Genomic DNA, 20,953 nt, shown 5'->3' with positions numbered 1-20,953 from the left:
ATATGGCTTTTTTCAATAAGCATGAAAAGCTTTGTGATCACATTAAAAACAAATATGGGAATTCTGTGAGTATTACTGATGTTCTATGGAAGTAGCCTAACTGCTTCCCTACCGCCCTATAGCAGAACTACTGCTACAGGGCAGCAGGGCTGTGCAAAATCATGTACAGTGGGGCAAAAAAGTATTTAGTCAGCCACCAATTGTGCAAGTTCTCCCACTTAAAAAGATGAGAGAGGCTTATAATTGGCATCATAGGTAGACCTCAACTATGAGAGACAAAATGAGAAAAAAAATCCAGACAATCACATTGGCTGATTTGGAAAGAATTTATTTGCAAATTATGGTGGAAAATAAGTATTTGATAAATATCAAAAGTTCATCTCAATACTTTGTTATATATCCTTTGTTGGCAATGACAGAGGTCAAACGTTTCCTGTAAGTCTTCACAAGGTTGGCACACACTGTTGCTGGTATGTTGGCCCATTCCTCCATGCAGATGTCCTCTAGAGCAGTGATGTTTTGGGGCTGTTGCTGGGCAACACGGACTTTCAACTCCCTCCAAAGGTTTTCTATGGGGTTCAGATCTGGAGACTGGCTAGGCCACTCCAGGACTTTAAAATGCTTCTTACGAAGCCACTCCTTCGTTGCCCGGGCGGTATGTTTGGGATCATTGTCATGTTGGAAGACCCAGCCACGTTTCATCTTCAATGCCCTTGCTGATGGAAGGAGGTTTGTACTCAAATTATTACGATACATGGCCCCATTCATTCTGTCCTGTACATGGATCAGTCGTCCTGGTCCCTTTGCGGAGAAACAGCCCCAAAGCATGATGTTGCCACCCCCATGCTTCACAGTAGGTATGGTGTTCTTTGGATGCAACTCAGCATTCTCTCTCCTCCAAACACGACGAGTTATGTTTCTACCAAACAGTTCTATTTTGGTTTCATCTGACCATATGACATTCTCCCAATCCTCTTCTGGATCATCCAAATGCTCTCTAGCAAACTTCAGACGGGCCCGGACATGTACTGGCTTAAGCAGGGGGACACGTCTGTCACTGCAGGATCTGAGTCTCTGGCGGCGTAGTGTGTTACTGATGGTAGCCTTTGTTACGTTGGTCCCAGCTCCCTGCAGGTCATTCACTAGGTCCCCCCCGTGTGGTCCTGGGATTTTTGCTCACCGTTCTTGTGATCACTTTGACCCCACGGGGTGAGATCTTGCATGGAGCCCCAGATCGAGGGAGATTATCAGTGGTCTTGTATGTCTTCCATTTTCTAATTATTGCTCCCACAGTTGATTTGTTCACACCAAGCTGCTTGCCTATTGCAGATTCAGTCTTCCCAGCCTGGTGCAGGTCTACAATTTTGTTTCTGGTGTACTTCGACGGCTCTTTGGTCTTCACCATAGTGGAGTTTGAAGTGTGACTGTTTGAGGTTGTGGACAGGTGTCTTTTATACTGATAACAAGTTCAAACAGGTGCCCTTGATACAGGTAATGAGTGCAGGACAGAGGAGCCTCTTAAGGAAGAAGGTACAGGTCTGTGAGAGCCAGAAATCTTGCTTGTTTGTAGGTGACCAAATACTTATTTTCCACCATAATTTGCAAATAAATTCTTTCCAAATCAGCCAATGTGATTGTCTGGATTTTTTTTTCTCATTTTGTCTCTCATAGTTGAGGTCTACCTATGATGCCAATTACAGGCCTCTCTCATCTTTTTAAGTGGGAGAACTTGCAGAATTGGTGGCTGACTAAATACTCTTTTGCCCCACTGTATATGATTTTGCACAGCCCTGCTGCCCTGTAGCAGTAGTTCTGCTATAGGGCGGTAGGGAAGCAGTTAGGCGACTTTGCACGCGCACCCTACCCATGCCGCCATTGGTGGCTACAGTTGTCAATCACCAGGTCCTGGCCAGAGATTCCCTGCCGGCACCTGGCGATCTCCAAGTATCATTGACAGGGGAGAGGTCTGTATGTAAACAATACAGATCTCTTCCTTGTCAGCTCCAGTACGCTGCTTTGTATTTCTCTGCATAGCAATGTGCTTACACAGTAAAACACACACAGAACACAGTTAACCCTTTGATCGCCCCAGATGTTAACCCCTGCCTGCCCAGTGTCATTAGTACAGTGTCAGTGCTTTTTATTAGCACTGATTACTGTATTAGTATCACTGGGGATGCCAGTGACAGTTACCGTATTTTTCGCTCCATAAGACGCACTTTTTCCCCCCAAAAAAGGGGGGGAAATGTCAGTGCGTCTTATGGAGCGAATGTAAAGCGGCCAGTCCGGTATTTCTGCCGCCACCATGTCAGAATACCGGGCCGGCTGCTCAGCTCTTCTCTCCTGCAGGACCTTACCTGCTCCTCACTCCAGCGCTGCAGTCTTCCCGCGGCGGCTTCTGTGACAGCCGGGAGCCCACTGCGCATACGCGAGAAGGACACATGACAGGTCCCAGAAGGCTCCGGGCCATTCACAAAGCGCAGCGCTTCTCACGCATGCGCAGTGGGCACCCGGCTGTCACAGAAGCCGCCGTGAGAAGAAGAAGGAAGGACAACTCTGCGGAAGTGGGAGCGGGTACCTGTCAAATTCAGGTACCCGTTCCCCTTCCCTCCCGAAACGTCAGCAGTCTCTGGTAATCTCCTTTACTGCCTGCAGTCTTTGGTCATCCCCTGTACTGTCTGCAGTCTCTGGTCATCTGTACTATGTCCACAGTCTCTGGTCATTCCCTGTACTATGTCCGCAGTCTCTGGTCATCTCCTGTACTGTGTCCGCAGTCTCTGGTCATCTCCTGTACTGTGTCCGCAGTCTCTGGTCATTCCCTGTACTATGTCTACAGTCTCTGGTCATCTCCTGTACTGTGTCTGTGTCTGCAGTCTCTGGTCATCTCCTGTACTGTGTCCGCAGTCTCTGGTCATCTCCTGTACTGTGTCCGCAGTCTCTGGTCACCCCCTGTACTGTGTCCGCAGTCTCTGGTCATCCCCTGTACTGTCTGCAGTCTCTGGTCATCTCCTGTACTGTCTGCAGTCTCTGGTCATCTCCTGCACTGTGTTCGCAGTCTCTGGTCATCTCCTGTACTGTGTCCGCAGTCTCTGGTCATCCCCTGTACTGTGTCCGCAGTCTCTGGTCATCCCCTGTACTGTGTCCGCAGTCTCTGGTCATCCCCTGTACTGTGTCCGCAGTCTCTGGTCATCCCTGTACTGTGTCCGCAGTCTCTGGTCATCTTCTGTACTGTGTCCGCAGTCTCTGCTCATCCCCTGTACTGTGTCCGCAGTCTCTGGTCATCTCCTGTACTGTGTCCGCAGTCTCTGGTTATCTCCTGTACTGTGTCCGCAGTCTCTGGTCATCCCCTGTACTGTGTCTGCAGTCCATTGGTTCAGAATATTTTTTTTCTTGTTTTTCTCCTCTAAAACCTAGGTGCGTCTTATGGTCAGGTGCGTCTTATGGAGCGAAAAATACGGTAGTTAGTTCTCCCCCCTCCAGTGTCAGAATGCCTGCCACAATCCTGCAGTCTCTCTATAAGTCACTGATCGCCACCATTACTAGTATTCAAAAAAAGAAAAACAATTCCAGTATATATACCACCATTTGTAGATGCTATACCTTTCACGTAAACCAATTAATTTACACATATTGGGACTTTTTTTCAGCAAAGACATGCAGCAGAATACATTTTGGCCTAAATTTATGACGAAATTTGATTTTCTAATTTTTTTTTTTACTGGACATGTTTTATAGCAAAAAGTCAACAATATTGTTTTTTTTTTCAAAATTGTTGTTTTTTTTGTTTATAGCGCAAAAAAAAAAACCGCAGAGGCAATCAAATATCACTGAAAGAAAGCTCTATTTGTGGGTGCAACGTTGCATAACTGCGCACTTGTCAGTTAAAGTAACGCAGCGACGTATCGCAAAAAAATGGCATGCTCAGGAAGGGGGTAGATCCCAAGTGGCTAAACTAATAAATAATGTCTTATCATTTTGGGCCAAATTATAACAAAATAATACAAGGGTGTGTAGGGTTTTGCTGCCATCTCCTGTCTATCAATTGTCCTGCTGTTTAATGTTCACAGAGATTGAATGTATTTATTGTATTCATTGTTTCTCATACACACTTTTTAATTAGGCAATGAGTAATGAATAACTATTGTGTAGCAACCAGGGGCGGACTGACCATTTGGAAAATGGGTCAGTAGGGGGCCCCATGAGATGCCCCTGGTACCTTTTTCATAGGCTTTTTTGAGTTTGGGCAAGGACACAGGGGCCCCACGATCCCCTATTGCCCGGGGGCCCCATGAGTTGTCAGTCCGCCCCTGGTAGCAACCTTACAGAATATAACTTTCATTGGTCTGGCTGTAGTTGGATGAGTTGCTGTATGCTTGTTGTACTGGTTGTTTTAGGTTATGGCATTATAAAAATAACATACTGTAAGTTATATTGCTTTATTCAATAAGCATGATCATATTTTGTAAGTGTAATAAAAATAACTGAATATTCTTTTCAGCTTTAACTATACATTCATTCCTGGTTCATTGAAGCCAAATTAAAGTGATTGTAAACCCTCACCTTGTAAAACCATACATTCAGTTTAAAATCGAAATTAAAGGCAAAACATTTGTGTATAGAAATAAGATTGTTTCTCTATAATTTCTTACACTGATTGTAGTTCAAACCTAAAAACCTAATATGACATTTATATATGATTAATCTATCATTACAGTATCTCACTGGGTGTGAGCCTTATCAATGTGACCAACTACTTTTTTTAAAAAAATCCTTTACAACAACTTTTATTGCCAAGACAATAAAAAAAATGGAACAGTGCTTAAAGAATCTACAATGATGTTCTGCAACAACAGGATTACACATAAATAGAACAATGTGGATACGCAGATTCTGTAATAGTGACCAACTACTGGATTAATTACTATAGGAATTATTCAGAGTGGCTCTTTTTTGCAGCCAGTTTGACAATTATTGTCATTGGATGACAATTATTTTTAGATGTTTTTTCTTGATTCACAGTTTTAATCACCCAGCATGATCATACAAAAGTTTTCTCTCTTTTTTTTTTTTTTGACCCAACAGATCTAGTGTTTAATGTCAGGACAGCTGTCTGCATCATCATCTCAGGCCACCCACTGCTGGAAGAAGAACATAGAGGACCCAGTGCATAGCATGACTGGACAAAAGACATCTGAAAAAAAGAAAAGAAAAAAAAAGAAAAGAAAATACCTTTGGGGTGAGGTAGGGAGTGGGCTTATTGAGAGAATGGGGCCACTGGGGGGAGCACAGTTTTGGGCTTTAAGCCATAAGAATGATCAAACTTTATGGATAAAAGACATTGATTTGTATAGGACTGAAAAGAAATGCCCGTAGCGAAAGAAAGAAGAAATAGCGCAGGGCATACATGACTAGGCCCAGAGTGGGGGAAGGAAGAGCAGAAAGGGTTAAGGTAGCTCCAGGAGGATTTTGTTATTGTTAGTGGGGGGTAGCTGATTGGTAGAGGTTGGTGTAGGTGGGGTTTTGCTGCACCTTAGGATGGGAGGTTCTGTGAGGGGGAGTCAGTTAGCTGGACGGCAAGAGTGTGAGCTTCCCTCCCGCCCTCCCTGTTTGGGTGAGTTTTGGGTCCCTCCAGGTAGAGGGGGGGATTATGTTGGTTCATGGGCGGTTGTTGGTCTTTGGAGGCGGTTCTTATTTGGAAGGTAAACAACAATGGTGTGGGACCCATCCGTGGTATGGGATGCCCGGGGACATTCCCAGTTAACCAAGGTTTAACTGGAAGGTGGTGGTGCTGCACTGCGGACGGTATGGTTGTCTCTGAGCTGGTTGGTTGCGGCTGGAGGCCTAGTGTATATGGTTGTCCGCAGGTGCATTTCGGATCGTTTTGGGGTGCCTTCGAAGACCAACCACAATTCTGTGGGTTTCTGTTATAAGGAATGGTTGGTGGCGGTTGTTGGTCTTTGGAGGCGGTTCTTATTTGGAAGGTAAACAACAATGGTGTGGGACCCATCCGTGGTATGGGATGCCCGGGGACATTCCCAGTTAACCAAGGTTTAACTGGAAGGTGGTGGTGCTGCACTGCGGACGGTATGGTTGTCTCCGAGCTGGTTGGTTGCGGCTGGAGGCCTAGTGTATATGGTTGTCCGCAGGTGCATTTCGGATCGTTTTGGGGTGCCTTCGAAGACCAACAACAATTATGTGGGTTTCTGTTATAAGGAATGGTTGGTGTATTGTAACTTGAGTTGTTAATAAAAGGCCATGTTGGCCATTTACTCCAAAATTGGTGTTATGTCTTTTGTTAGTATAATTGGTTAAGGGGAAGGGGGTTGGTGCAGAACAGTAATGGTGGTAATGGGGAAGTGGATGAGCCTATCTCTGGTGCAATAGTCATGCTTTCTTGAAGTTTCATGTAATGCTAGTATAGTTAGAAACGTCAGCACTTCTTTATGTATTTGTAAACTGTGTAAACTGTTTTTGAAACTGCAATGACAATACACAATAAAGCCAAAAATGCTTGCACATAACCATAGAACATTTAAGGGGTTGCAACAGGCAGAATGCCTATATTAATTTGTGTTTTAATCTAATAAAGACAGTTTGTATATCAGAAATGTATAAGCAGTATATAGAACACTAGAAAAAACAAAAACGTTTTTTACTATTTCATACTGCGTTGTATAGAGCAGAACAAGCTTGTAAACCAAGCATAATATGCAAATATGCTTTTTAAAAAAAACACATATCTAATGGCATTTTGGAGAGCTGGGCTGAGACCAAACAGGGTCCTAGGTAGACTAAAAACCTTGGGCCCCTCCTTCTGATCCAACTTCCTCTACATGTACCCTATTCATCCGTTCTGATTATATTGAATCGATAATACAGAAGCATATAGATTTTGTCGATACAAACTATAGTACATATAATTGAAAATTGATCAGTTTTGATGTACTGATGTCCTGTATAATTTCTTGGGCCCTACAATGCAAGGACAGTACTTATACCCCTCAAATGACCCCTTTTTGGAAAATAGACAGTCCAAGGTATTTAGTAAGAAGCATGGTGAATTCTGTGAAGTTGTAATTTTTTGTCACAAAGCAGAGCAAGTGTGACAGGGGCATGTACACAGATTATCAGGGCACTGATCATCAGTGCCCTGATGATCAGTGCAGTCCCATTAGTTCCAATCAGTGCCCATCAGTGCTGCCTATCAGTGCCACCAATGTCAGTGCCACCTATCAAAGTCTCCTCGCCAGTGCCACCTATCAGTGTCACCATCAGTGCTGCCTATCCCCCCTTGCACAACTAAAATTTTGTGGGCACTGCCCACCCCAGCACCCCCCTAGATCCAGCCCTGGACTCTGATGTATAGGGGGGCTCTGATGTGTAAGAGGCACTCTGATGTGCAAGGGGGTACTACTGATGTAAGGGGGGCTCTAGTTTATAAGAGAAGCTGTGATGTGTAAGGGAGGACTCTGATTTGTAAGGAGGGAGTCTGATGGGTAAGGAGGCACTCCTGATGTAAAGAGAACTCTGATGTGTAAGGGGGGCCATGATGTGTAAGATGGCACTACTAATGTAAGGGGGGACTAGTGATGTGAATGGGGGCTCTGATGTGTAATAGGAGCTGTAATGCATAAGGTAGACCTGGATGTGTAAGTGGGCACTCTGATAAATAAATAGGGGTCTCTCATGTGTAAGGGGGAACTTTGATGCATAAGTGGGGGACTCTGATTTGTAAGGGTGGCTCTGAATTGTAATGGGGACTCTGATATAAAAGGAGGGTTCTGTTGTGTTAAGGAGACTTTGATGTGTAATGGGGGACTCTGATGTGTTATAGGAGCTCTGATGTGTAAAGGGCACTCTGATTTTCAAGAGGGGTCTGTGATGTGTAAGAGGGTTTTTGATGTGTAAGGGAGAACTCTGGTTTGTAAGGAGGGCTGTGATATGTAAAAGGGCACTTTCATTTGTAAGAGGGCTCTGATGTTTAAGGGGACTCTGATATATAGGGGCACTTCTGATGTGAAAAGGGGCCCTAATGTGTAAGGGGGGGGGCTCTGATGTGAAGGGAAGACTTTCTTATTTCAGAGCCTCCATGGGTCAACACAGATTCTGTGAACTTGTTCTGCTGACTGTAGAAAGAGAGAGAAAAAAAACAGAACAAAACTGACTTTGCATCCATGGAAGGAAGATGTGGTTATAATTGTCATGTAGTGTCATCATTTGTTCATTAAAAGATGAGTGAACCTGACTTGCATTTTGAGTTAATATACTAAAATGATCTCAAATAAGGGTGTCAGATGTTTAGGTGAGGGCACCATTTCAAAGCTACAGAACAGAAGAAAGAAATAATTATAAGATGTTTTGGGGGTAAAAAGTACCCCCACTGCTCCATGTCCTTCCTTTTTATGATGTAATAAAAGTTAAAGCCACACCATTGGTATGAAAAAAAAATGCTATCTGACACTTCCACGTAAGTTGGATATGATGTCCTCCACTGCATGCTGTGATTACATTGCTGCCTGCTGCATTACTATCATGTCCAGGAAGCAAAATTCCTTATTTCATTAGGACTCCTGCTAATAAAATGTCTAGTTAAAGTGACATGTTAGTGTACATAGTGACTCATTTATAAAACACTGGAATAAATAAAATATAGCTTATTTCCTGCAGCAATTCAAGGCTAAGTTTAGATGTGCAGTTAAATTGCCATGCCTCTGAAAAGTGATCAGCATTTGAATCTTATTTCAGGCAGTGAGGAGGCGATATGACATCTCCTTGCCATCTGTATAAATGTCGCACCAATGTACCGAAACTGCATGCAGTTGCGGGGTGTTTACAAGATGCCCCCATTTGTTCGTGTAGCACTACCCTCATAAGGGCCGCTGGATTTGAATGGGTCCCTCTATGCTCTGCACAGCCAGGCAACACACATTTTCACACTTTGCACACTGGAGTCAGTAAACAGTCCTTGAGCTTGGTTTTGTGATTTTTATTGAGGAGTTAAACTTGGATAGGTCTAGGTGTATATGGGATGCCCGAGGAACTGCAGAATTTGAGGACAGCTCCTTAGCAATTATGTACAAAGATTTGGATTAGCAACAGTCTTTTCTTTAAGAGCTCCTAGATCTACTTCTTCAGACCCCAGATGATTCCTTCTCTTCACCCAGCTGCCTGAGGGTATTCCCGAGCAAGGGAGCCCAAGAGCTGTTAGCTTAGAACAGTCCCATATGAGAAGCTAGTTGGGTACCGCATCTGACTACCCTTTCCCCTTATCTGGCCAGGGGGTGTAAGAGTACTCACACTGTCCTCTCCTGTTAGCTTGGCGGGTTGGTGGCTGCCTTCAGGCCTTACGCTGGGCTGGCTCCTTCCCTGCTACACAGGCTGTCCTCCTCCGGAGACGTTGAGGCAGTGGAGATCCTCTTTTCCAGCAACCTCCCTGTAGGTAGGCTCCTCACCCTGGGGCTCCCTCCCAGGCTCCATACTGCAGCCTTCCTCAATCCATCTTCCACCTGACACTGCTCACTATTCCCCAGGCTCTCTGATAAGTTGCCTTGGTCACCATGCCCAGCCACCTGTCAGGGGATTGGCCAAGGTCCCTCAAATCCCTCAAACATGCAGATCTGGGTCTCCTCCCCTCCTCTCCCCTGCTCCAGAAAGCACTCTCTTTCTGGAAAGGTGGGAGGGCTCCAGAAGCCCTGATCTGTTAGAGCCCCCCAGCCTGCATTGAGGTGACCTCACTACCAGGCTGACTCATTCCCAGGCTGCTACTCAGTTTATATCTAAAAAAAGAATAAAACATCTTATCTAACTAATCTGGAGGGCGTTATATTCGAATGGGTCACATTTGGTGGCGGTACTGCCTGCCAAACGTGACAGGGGAATAATTTTTTCGCAGAGGTGCAAAGCATTGCCCCTGCAGCATGTGAGCATCCCCATTTGTTGCCTTTGTAGGTTAAGGGGAGGCAGACCAGGGGCAGTAAAATCACATCTCAACCATGTGTTTTTAATACCCCCTAACCACAAGTCTACACGAGCCCTAAATGTGTACCTTTATTTTATAACCTGCAGACCCTTATTAAAGTATAACTAAAGGCAAAACTTTCTTTTTAGTTTTGGATAGAGTGGAGCTGGATTGGAACACCTGTCAGTTTTTATTGCTGTCTGTACTATTGTTATGGAGATTATCCCTCTTTATCCTCTTTCCCATTATCATTGAAAGTGCCTATAGTTCCACTTTAATTTTGTTTCTTGCAACATTTCTGTTCTATATAATTCACCTTAAATATGTTTCCTGGCAGGATGTGATGTTTATTCTCATTTTTAGGTTTGTGGGAGGGGTTCAGTAAACAACCAATGGATAATCTGCTCATTTACATAGAGAATCAGACCTTAAATGTGCTGCATATCAGTGAGTATGAAACATTCAGACTTCATCCTCTTTTATCATGCTCCGGGCTTTCCTTTCGGTGATTGCAATTTATTTGCCATGTAAGACATTCACATTTCTGTTTACAGTACCTCTTTAATCAAGTGTTTGTAGATTATTCCTTATGTATTGTTGTTTCTTGTTCCAGGTTCTGTTGCTCAGAATACTGTGATTCAGGATGCTACAATGTCTGCTTCAACGGGTGAAAATGTCCAACTGTCCTGCCGTATTAGTGGAGGCTCAGTATCTGGGGGTAATTACCCTGCTTGGGTCCACCAGATACCTGGCACAAAACCCAAAGGTGTAGTAGGCAGTTCTGGCACAGGAAACCAGAACTATAATCCAGCATCATCTAGATACACTGGATCTATATCAGGAGCATCAGCTGTCCTGACTATTAATAATGTGCAGCTTGAGGATGAAGGTATATTCTACTGTATTCTCTGGATAGGCAGTGCATACACAGTGTGATAAACTAAACATATCTGATATATAAACTACAACTTCCTCTTGAGTCTCCCCAGTGTAATCTCATGACTAATCAAGCATATTTAATTACTGAGGTTTCACCGTTGACAGAAAGTCTATCATTGTACAAGGTTGCAGTATAGACATTATTAGGTTCTTGCATTTTAGTAAGTGGTATCAGTACTTACTACCATAATATCAAACAAATATCTTTATAGAAATACCAATTACAGTGCTAGTTAGGATGTTTGATATCATCTGGGGATGGTAATCTGCCTGCAAATTGGCAAAATACAAAGTAAAGGTTTAAGAAGCAGTCATATACTGGCCACATTGGTATGTTTATGCGATATTCACTTTTATTTCTCTGCATGGAAGTTTTTGAGAAGTCCTTTCAATTGAAAAAATAGACCCCACAAAATCCCACAATAGTAATCCACTGTCAATAATGTTGTCCAGCGATGCAGATCCAAATCAATCATAACGAAGGATACCCACCAATCATGCCTTTCACTTTGTTTGTGAATGAGTGGGAGTACTATGTAAAACATTATTCACTTATATGTAAGGCAGTATCGGGGAGGCTCAATTTGTCCCTGTGTGTGCCGCTGCTAAAATAAGCAAGCATTGAGGGGATGGACAGTGAGGCAGGCACTTTGGACACCTCTCCTCCTCGGAGTTTCAGCAGAGGGGTGGGTCCACATCCCTGCCACGGGTTCTGAAGTGGGAGAGCTGGAGGGGCGGGCAGAGTATGCAGCAGGTCAGTATGTAATCCCTCGAGCCTGGTGACAGCACTGCAACTTCATGTAGTAGGTAGGGGGAGAGAGAGGGGGGAGAAAGAGGGCAGAGAGAGAGAGAGAGGGGGGGAGAAAGAGGGCAGAGAGAGAGGGGGGGAGAAAGAGGGCAGAGAGAGAGGGGGGGGGGAAAGAGGGCAGAGAGAGAGAGAGGGGGGAGAAAGAGGGCAGAGGGAGAGAGGGGGGGGGGAGAAAGAGGGCAGAGAGAGGGGGGAGAAAGAGGGCAGAGAGAGAGGGGGGAGCAAAAAGGGCAGAGAGACGGGGGGAGAAAGAGGGCAGAGAGAGAGGGGGGGAGAAAGAGGGCAGAGAGAGAGGGGGGGGGAGAAAGAGGGCAGAGAGAGGGGGGAGAAAGAGGGCAGAGAGAGGGGGGGGGGGAGAAAGAGGGCAGAGAGAGGGGGGGGAGAAAGAGGGCAGAGAGAGAGGGGGGGAGAAAGAGGGCAGAGAGAGAGGGGGGGAGAAAGAGGGCAGAGAGACGGGGGAGAAAGAGGGCAGAGAGAGAGGAGGGAGAGAAAGAGGGCAGAGAGAGAGAGAGAGGTGGGGGAGAAAGAGGGCAGAGAGAGGGGGGGGAGAAAGAGGGCAGGGGGGGGGGGAGAGAGGGCAGAGAGAGAGGGGAGAAAAAGGACAGAGAGAGGGGAGGAGAAAGAGGGCAGAGAGAGTAGGGGAGGGGAAAGGGCAGAGAGAGAGAGGGGGGGAGAAAGAGGGCAGAGAGAGAGGGGGGTGGAGAAAGAGGGGTGGGTCCACATCCCTGCCACGGGTTCTGAAGTCGGAGAGCTGGAGGGGCGGGCAGAGTATGCAGCAGGTCAGTGTGTAATCCCTCGAGCCTGGTGACAGCACTGCAACTTCATGTAGTAGGTAGGGGGGGAGAGAGAGGGGGGAGAAAGAGGGTAGAGAGGGAGGGGGGGAGAAAGAGGGCAGAGAGGGGGGGAGAGAGAGGGCAGAGAGGGGAGAAAGAGGACATAGAGAGGGGAGGAGAAAGAGGGCAGAGAGAGGGGGGGAAAGAGGGCAAAGATAGGGGGGAGGAGAAAGAGGGCAGAGAGAGGGGGGGAGAAAGAGGGCAGAGAGAGAGGGGGGGAGAAAGAGGGCAGAGAGACGGGGGAGAAAGAGGGCAGAGAGAGAGAGAGAGGGGGGGGGAGAAAGAGGGCAGAGAGAGAAGGGGGAGAAAGATGGCAGAGAGAGAGGGGGGGAGAAAGAGGGCAGGGAGGGCAGAAAGAGGACAGAGAGAGGGGAGGAGAAAGAGGGCAGAGAGAGTAGGGGAGGGTAAAGAGGGCAGAGAGAGAGGGGGGGAGAAAGAGGGCAGAGAGCGAGGGGGGGAGAAAGAGGGCAGAGAGAGAAGGGGGGAGAAAGATGGCAGAGAGAGAGGGGGGGAGAAAGAGGGCAGAGAGAGGGGGGAGTAAAAGGGCAGAGAGAGGGGGGAGAAAGAGGGCAGAGAGAGGGGGGGAGAAAGAGGGCAGAGAGAGGGGGGGAGAAAGAGGGCAGAGAAAGGGGGGGGGGGAGAAAGAGGGCAGAGAGAGAAGGGGGGAGAAAGAGGGCAGAGAGATGGGCGGGAGAAAGAGGGCAGAGTAAGAGGGAGAGAGAGGTTGGGGGAGAAAGAGGGCAGAGAGAGAGAGAGAGAGAGGGGAGAAAGAGGGCAGAGAGAGAAGGGGGGAGAAAGATGGCAGGGAGGGGGGGGAGGGGCAGAGAGAGGGGGGAGAAAGAGGGCAGAGAGAGGGGGGAGAAAGAGGGGGGAGAAAGAGGGCAGAGAGGGGGAGGAGAAAGAGGGCAGAGAGAGAGGGGGGGAGAGAGAGAAGAGAGAGGGGGGAGAGAGAGGGGGGGAGAGAGAGAGAGGAGAAGGCAGAGAGAGAGAGGGAGGGCAAAGAGAGGGGGGCCTGCTTTAAAAGTTACGTTTTCGTGGAGCTGGTGGAGAGATCAATTAACCCCGTATAGGTTGCAAGCCTACGATCCACGCAGGATGGATCGGATCTGCGGATTGGGGAGGATAATGGATCAGACTCCGATCCATTATGCTTAATCCATAGATGCAATCCATCCTGCGGGGATCGTCGGAGGGGGTGTCACCAAGTGTTCCGGCACCGGGTGACACCAACCCTAGGGACGCCCCTGATATAATCCATCAGGTGCTAAACGGGTGCGACCAAATGTTAACACTAAAAATTCCAAATGAACCCTCTGCACACTGCTCTGCATCCTTTCTAGAAAACTTTGTACAGAAACAGGGATATTTAGTTCACATACATTGAAATACATGGTTAAGCCGGCCAACTGCTAGCAAGGGTGTATAGAAGTTCATTCAGAATTTTTTCATGAGTATCAAAGTCCAAGAGATGTTGAGGGACTGAGTGTGATCAGTTCCTGAGAGATTGGGAGAATTTTAAGATAGATAAAAGACTGCTCTACTATATGGCATTGTATCATGACCACCCTGGGAGACAGCTACTGGTTCTCCCACATTGTTTCTGAAAGATGTTTTTCAGAAGTTTGCATACTCACCATGGCCATCTGAGACCTGAAAAAATGTATGGCCTAGTTCAGTACTGTCACAATTGGCCCAAGATGGAAATGTTTACAGCAGAAAGCCCTGCCAGTTCAAGCTGCTCCAATAGGACATTTACAGTGTTTGGGCCCAATGGGTTTAGCCTGTATAGATTTTCACTGCATTTATTGAAAATATACTGGTGGTGACCAACCTCTTTGGCAGGTATGCCCAAGCTTTTACTACCAAGGATCAAAGGGTAGTTACAGTCACAAGAGTGCTTTGGGAGATGTATTTTATCCATTACGGCCTCCACTACTGGCAGCACTCAGATCAGGGAAGAGATCTTGATGGCAAGCAAATTAAAGTACTACTTCAGCTCCTGAACTCTCACAAAAGTTCAACCACCCATTATAACCCCAAGGTAATGCTCTCACTGAGAGAGTCAACAAGACCTTGCTTGATATGCTAGGTATCCCACAGGGGCTGACGACAAGTGTACCTGGTGCCGCAGGGTTTAAGCCATGGTCCATACTTATACAAGCACCAGGCATGAGAGTGCACAATTCTCATTCTTTTTCCTGATGTTTGGGAGGGAGACTAGATTGTCATTGATCTCCTGCTAGAAGTTTCCACTGATGGTATTAGTCATCAAAGACATTACCACTCTGTGGCTCATAAAAGATACCCTGAAAGTGGTTCCTGAGTCCAAGAGCAGCACTGCTGTTCTCTCATTCCTCCTCATTGGAGTCAGTGAGAGCAGCATGAGCCATTAGCTCTTGCTGCTGTCAAATAAATCAGTGACAGGGGAGTGGCTGGGCTGCACTGTCACTGACACATCCAGCCTGCATGTCTGTCATCATAGACAGTGGCCACCTATGGTGGCACACAGAGAAGAGGAGGAGCCCTTGCACGGTGTCCCTGGATACAAAATAAAGGGAATGGATGGTAGGATCAAAGCCTGGCACAGAAATCATTTGCTACCCATTCCCCAAGTCAGTGATGAAGATGGCACTTCAGAGAGTAACTCACCCCAGTTTCAGGCAGAACTCTCATCTGATCTTCCTGATACCCATGAGAGTGTAGTCACTTAAGTCCTTAGCCCAACAGCACTCTCTCCTGTAAGAGAGCCAATGAACCCAGAGTGCATGCCTCAATAAGTGATCAACTCTTGTCAGGGATCCAGACCTACACAGCCTGAAAACACAAGATTATCTCAGAGAGATGTGTAGAAACAGCCTTTAGTCAGACATCCTCCACCTCAATAACCAGCAGAGGCTACAGCCAGGTTAAGCATCCAACGGCTACATCTGGTAGTTAGAGGTCCATTTGCATGGCAGATTAGAAGTGACTAAAAAACAGAGTAGATAAACTGATTCTGAATTCCAGCGCCACACATTGGTTTCTGTTGGTAAGAAGCTGCATTCCAGGCTGGTTGGTCAAAGATTGGAGGATCTCCCCATCATCACTCAAGTCTCTGAAACCAAGATGCACGATGCATCATGATCCTTACAAGTGTAGTGTGCTGCAACATTCATCCGGACGTATCTTTATTAATAACTATATAGTCTATAGCTAGGTATATACAGTATGCACAATTCCACCAGGACTCCTGTTGGGCTCTTTGCTGATATTACCTGCTTGTACATTGGATGTATGTACTTTTGCTAACCTTTTATTATGTAAAGCTTGTATTATTTCCATTCTGTTGTGCATCTTTATACAGTATATATGGTTAATGGTATATACTGGTTGCAGTAGTTCCTCTGCTCTAGTTTACTTTGATCAGATTACTGGCTAATTTCCAAAGAAAGGATTACCCTCTGTTCACAGAGGCCCTGTCCTGGGTGAAGGCACTGCCAAGTTTATAACCAAACCCACTCTTCCACTTAATGAAGGTTCTGGTTCCCTTATTTAGTTACAGATTTATCATGTTTGGGGAGGGCCATTTGTCACCACCTCCTCAAAAAGAGGGCTAAACTTTTATATTTATGGATGTTTTTTGGATCTGCAGTAGTCTCATGGGGTATAAAAACACAAATTTGGTTACCTTACTCCTTGCTCAGACTCCTATCTGTCCTGTGTCCAGTCCCCTGCAGCTGCTCTGCAAGTTTTGCCAGTCTATAGTCACACTCTAGCCTCCTCAGCATACTATAAAGGGTTAATGATGCTGAAGTTCCACCCACAGACTGGGGCTTGGAGTGGAGAGGCAGAGTGCTGGAGCCAGCTTGATGAGAAATCAGGTAAGTGCAAGAGACTGTTCTACAATCCCCAAGACATAACAAGCAATTGCCCCTTGCAGTGTGAGGGGACCCTATTGCAAGGGTGGAATTTTTTATTGTCCTGTAGGTGGGCTTTAAGGAGTAGGAAATTGTTCAGACCTGCAGCAGTTTTACCTCCACCTGAACACGCAGATGCAGCCACTCGGTACTGTACATGGCAGTACCACCACCTAACGTAACCTATTCACGTGCTTTTGGCATGGTGGTTCAGCATTTTCAGGGTTAAAACATGTGGCGAGGAGGCAACATATTGCCACTGAAAATTGGTCCACCAAGGACTGCTTTTCATAGGCAGCAAGTGCTACTTCACATATGAACAAATTCCTAGACTGTGTTCAGTATATTTATTGAACAGAACTACACCAAAACATTGAAGGAAATGTAGAAAAACAGACATGTATTAACAATCCAATACAACATAGTGTAACATTTAAAAAACTATTGTTAATGCCCAACTCTGGGAAACTTAAAAATTATCCCTTGCAGTGTGGCTGTGCTCACACTGTAAGAATTGCTTGTTTAGGTCTAGGGGACTTGTTAAAGTAGATTTACTTACCTGATCCTCTGATACTCTGCACTGCTAGATCAGTCCCCGCAGGGTCTTCTGTCCTATGCTCCAGTAGTCTAAGATCCTGATGTCACTGAGTTTAATGCAGGATCCAAAGCCCTACACTGATGTGAAGATGCCAAGGGACAGTCCACTACTTGAGCAAGGGGGAGTGCCATCTGGCAAGAAAGCAGAGGATTGGATAAGTGAAAATGATTTAACATTCCCCTGGAATAACCAAGCAGTTAATCCTCCCAGATAGATTGCTAGTTAGGGGAGGCAATTTTAGTTTTTGTGGCTCTCCTGTAATCAGTAGCTTAATAGAAGCTTGTGATTACTTTAGGCTGTTCTTGGCTCTGCAGGCTGCAAGTTTGATTGCTTCCCCCTGTCTTCTGAAGAATCTTAGAATATAGTGAGTGGGAGAGCCAAATGGGCAGCCTGGATATTTTTGCAGTGCCAGGCAATCCCTGGGGGAGGATGTCCATATGGTGGCTGGGGGAGTGCATAAATAATTTGAACCCTCAGACAGCAAGGTTCTTTTCCAGGAGTAGAGGCTCCCAGCCAGAAGAGCTGCTGACCTTCTAGGCAGCTCAGCTAAAAATTCTACTTGTCTCTCATTGAGATCCCAGCTGTGCATAGTTGGGCAGCCTATACTGCTAAAAGTTCTTTTGAAACCAAAAGAGGTTTTCCTGTGGATTCGTCATTGAGGAGTCTGTCTGCCTGAGTCCGGAAGGGAGTCATCCAAATCCCAGGGACACTGTGAGTACACACTGTGAGTGAAGGATCCTAGTGACTGTTGCTGCTGTTAACCCTCTGGTGCACTTTGAGGCTTGCTTGACCTGGAACATTGCTGGTGGTATCCCAGTGCTGTCCTCTTCTTGTCCTGCTGCTTAAGGGACTGTTCTAAGTGTAGCACTACCCCCTTAGGAGTTGCAATAGATTTGGGTCCCCCTATAGTCACAAACAGCCAGGCATTTCCTTCACTCAGGCTTACAGTAAGAGACAGTAACCAGTTCTTGAGCTTTGTTTTGTAGTTTTATTAGGGGATTTAGAACTTGGATGGGGTAAAGGGGTGTATGGGATGCCCAAAGGAATGGCAAGTGAGGACAAACTCCTTAGCAACTATGTGCAAGTCTTAACAGCAAAATTTCTCTTCTGGAGATCTAGCCAGCATCTCCTGTAGTACCACCCCATACCCCAGATGACTCCTCCTCTCAGCTGTACTGAGTGAACCCCTGGGCAGGGGATCCAGTGCCTGCCACTGCAGTGTGAAACAGTCCCGGGTAAGATAGCAAATCCAGTTTCCTACTTGAATGCTCTTTTCCCCTTATTGGCCCAGGGTGGTGCGGGTTATTGGCCCAGGGGGGTGCGGGTTTACTCACTTGGTCCTTCTCCTGTGCTGCCAGTGGCTGCTACCAGGCCTTCTAGCTGGGCTGCTCCTTCCCTGCCACACAGGTGCTCTCTCAGGGGGCCAGTGAAGTCCCAAGTTTTCAGCCTTCCAAGGTCCTCTGCCTGCAGGTGATCCCCTCTCCCATCTGGGCCCCCTCACAGGCTCCTAGGCTCCTGCCTCCAACCTCACATCCTTCTCTTGCTCTTCCACGTGAACTCTCCTGCTGCTGAGCTACTCTTAAAAGTTGTCATGGCCCTTTGCCAAGCCTCCTGTTGGGGAATGGCCAAGATCCTCTAAGAGTACAAAGAAGCCACTCCTGAGATCAAGAGCACGCGGAAATTCCAGAGGGGCTGGCCTGCACAGCCTCTCAGCCCTGACCACAATTTGACCTCCCTCTGACTGTTGCACCAGGCTGCTACTCAGCATCTGCCTGACATTTAGTACCTAGCGCCCCCTAGCTATCTAGCAGGGTACTACATAAGAGGTAGCTGCAAAGGGTAGAGTGTCCTCACATTCCTGTTTAGTGTTCTAGAGTATCCCACAGCTTCCCTAAGCCCTATACAAGTTAAAGTGGTTCTAAAGCCTAAACATTTTTTTCCTTAATACATTTCTTGCATTAAGGTAAAATATGTTTAGGCATCGGTTTTGGCCCCTCATTCCCCCTTTATTTACCCGAGCCCTCATTCGATTCAGCGCTGTGCACATCTGCAGCTCTTGTCTCCCTTCACTTCCATGTCTCACTGGCTTTGCTGGGGCACTAGGAGACATTGGCTCCCACTGCTGTCAATCAAAGTCAGTGAAAAGGAAGTGGGACCGAGTACAGCTGTTTGTGTCAAAGGATGCAGCAACAGGGTTCGGGAGCAAGCATGCACAAGTGCCGCCATGGGAAGCCACTTCCCATGAGGGCACTGGAGAAAAAGGAGAAACCAGAAAGCCTTTACCGCACCAATACCACAAAAAAGCCCGGTTATAATATGCTCGATAACACCTTGACATGACTCACCAGGCTTTTTTGTGGCATTGATACAGAAAAAGCTTCTTTCTGGCAACTCAACCACACAGCTCGCTTTTATTCAAGTATTGCCGTGTTGTGCTCTTTTAAAAAACCCACACCGTCTTTCTTTTCACAGCAGCCTGTATTTGTCTTGAGGTTACCTGTGGGTTTTTCTTGGTATCCCAAACAATTCTTCTGGCAGTTGTGGCTGCAATCTTTCTTGGTCTACCTGAATTTGCCTTGGTATCAACAGATCCCCAAACTTTCCAATTCTTAATAAGTGATTGAACAGTACTGACTGGCATATTCAAGGCTTTGGATATCTTTTTATTTCCCTTTACAGCTTTATAAAGTTTCATTACCTTGTTATGCTGGTCTTTTGACAGTTCCTTTCTGCTCCCCATGGCTCAGTATGTAGATTGCTCAGTGTATCCATGTGAGAGCTAGCAAACTCACTATTTAAACACACAGTAAGTGCAATGTAAAAAGTCACAGATGTGGGAAATTAACCTTTAATTGCAATTTTATCATGTGTGTGTCATGTTGTGTGTCAGTACCACAACCAAACATTCCAGGGTATGTAAACGTTTGATCAGGGCTATTTGGGTGATTTCTATTATCATTATGATGTAAAAAGCAGCCAAACAACTTTTATTATCAGGAATGGATTCATTTGATCATTGCCCTTAAATAAAAGACATTTTTTTGGCATGATCAGACCTATTTTCAATAATAATACCAAAATTTCCATTTGTACCTCCTGTGGGTATTTAAGAACCCCTGGTTGATGCCAGTTTGAGGTTTTCTAACAGTGCTCTCATATTATTGAATGACAATTCATGGGGTAAGCAGGACTCGGCTATAGCTGCAGATGTTAAACTCAAGTGATGTTATTATAAATTATTATGTGTTCTGCTCAATTCATTTTTGTATGTTTTTATATAGTTCTGGAGTATCAGCAGTCCTGCCTCCCTGAAGAAGCCCCTCTGGGCAAAACATGTTGGGACTGATAAAATCTATGTATCGCTGTAACAATGAGGACAACTAGACCATATTTATATGTGGTTGTTTTATGAAATATTTTACATTTTGTAATTAAATAAACTTTGTGGAAATGTTAAAATTGTATTATTTTTTTTTCTGTTCAAAGCCCTGACATTTCACCAAAGCCCCCCCCCCCCCACAAAAGCATTGTGAAAAAAAATTAAAAATTAAAAAAATCACAACAAATAATTTTTTTTTTAAATTTAAAAACTAAGGGCTTATTCACACAGGTTCTCTGGCTCATATAGTGTGAGTGAGTGGTTTGTTTGTGGCTGGGAGACCTGTTACTCTATGGGGATGCAGCGGCTGTACAAACACAGCCTTAGATCATACTTTGAAAGCTGTACAAGTGAGTGGGCATGAATGCACAATGTCTGTGTTTGGGGCTGTACATGTGTATTCACATGGCTGTCAAATTAGGACCTGCGGCTGTGTCCATACAGCTGCTGCTTCCTCATAGAGCAACATGGACTGCCTGTACACAGCTCCAGCACATAAAACATAGGTAAATGTGCATAAAAATGCAGGCAGATGTAGGTGA

General features: G+C 45.8%; 1 protein-coding gene across 1 annotated transcript in view; it reads left to right on the top strand.

Annotated features, from left to right (window-relative positions):
* LOC149445898 (immunoglobulin lambda-1 light chain-like) overlaps nt 1–20,953 on the top strand; it is a 537,782-nt gene that overhangs the window by 121,173 nt on the left and 395,656 nt on the right. The window lies entirely within an intron of this gene.

The sequence above is a fragment of the Staurois parvus genome, unplaced genomic scaffold, assembly GCF_062004578.1.
Source record: "Staurois parvus isolate SC_StPar_1 unplaced genomic scaffold, SC_StPar_1.0 ptg000704l, whole genome shotgun sequence".
NCBI lineage: Eukaryota > Metazoa > Chordata > Amphibia > Anura > Ranidae > Staurois > Staurois parvus.
This window is presented reverse-complemented; position numbering and strand designations above follow the sequence as displayed.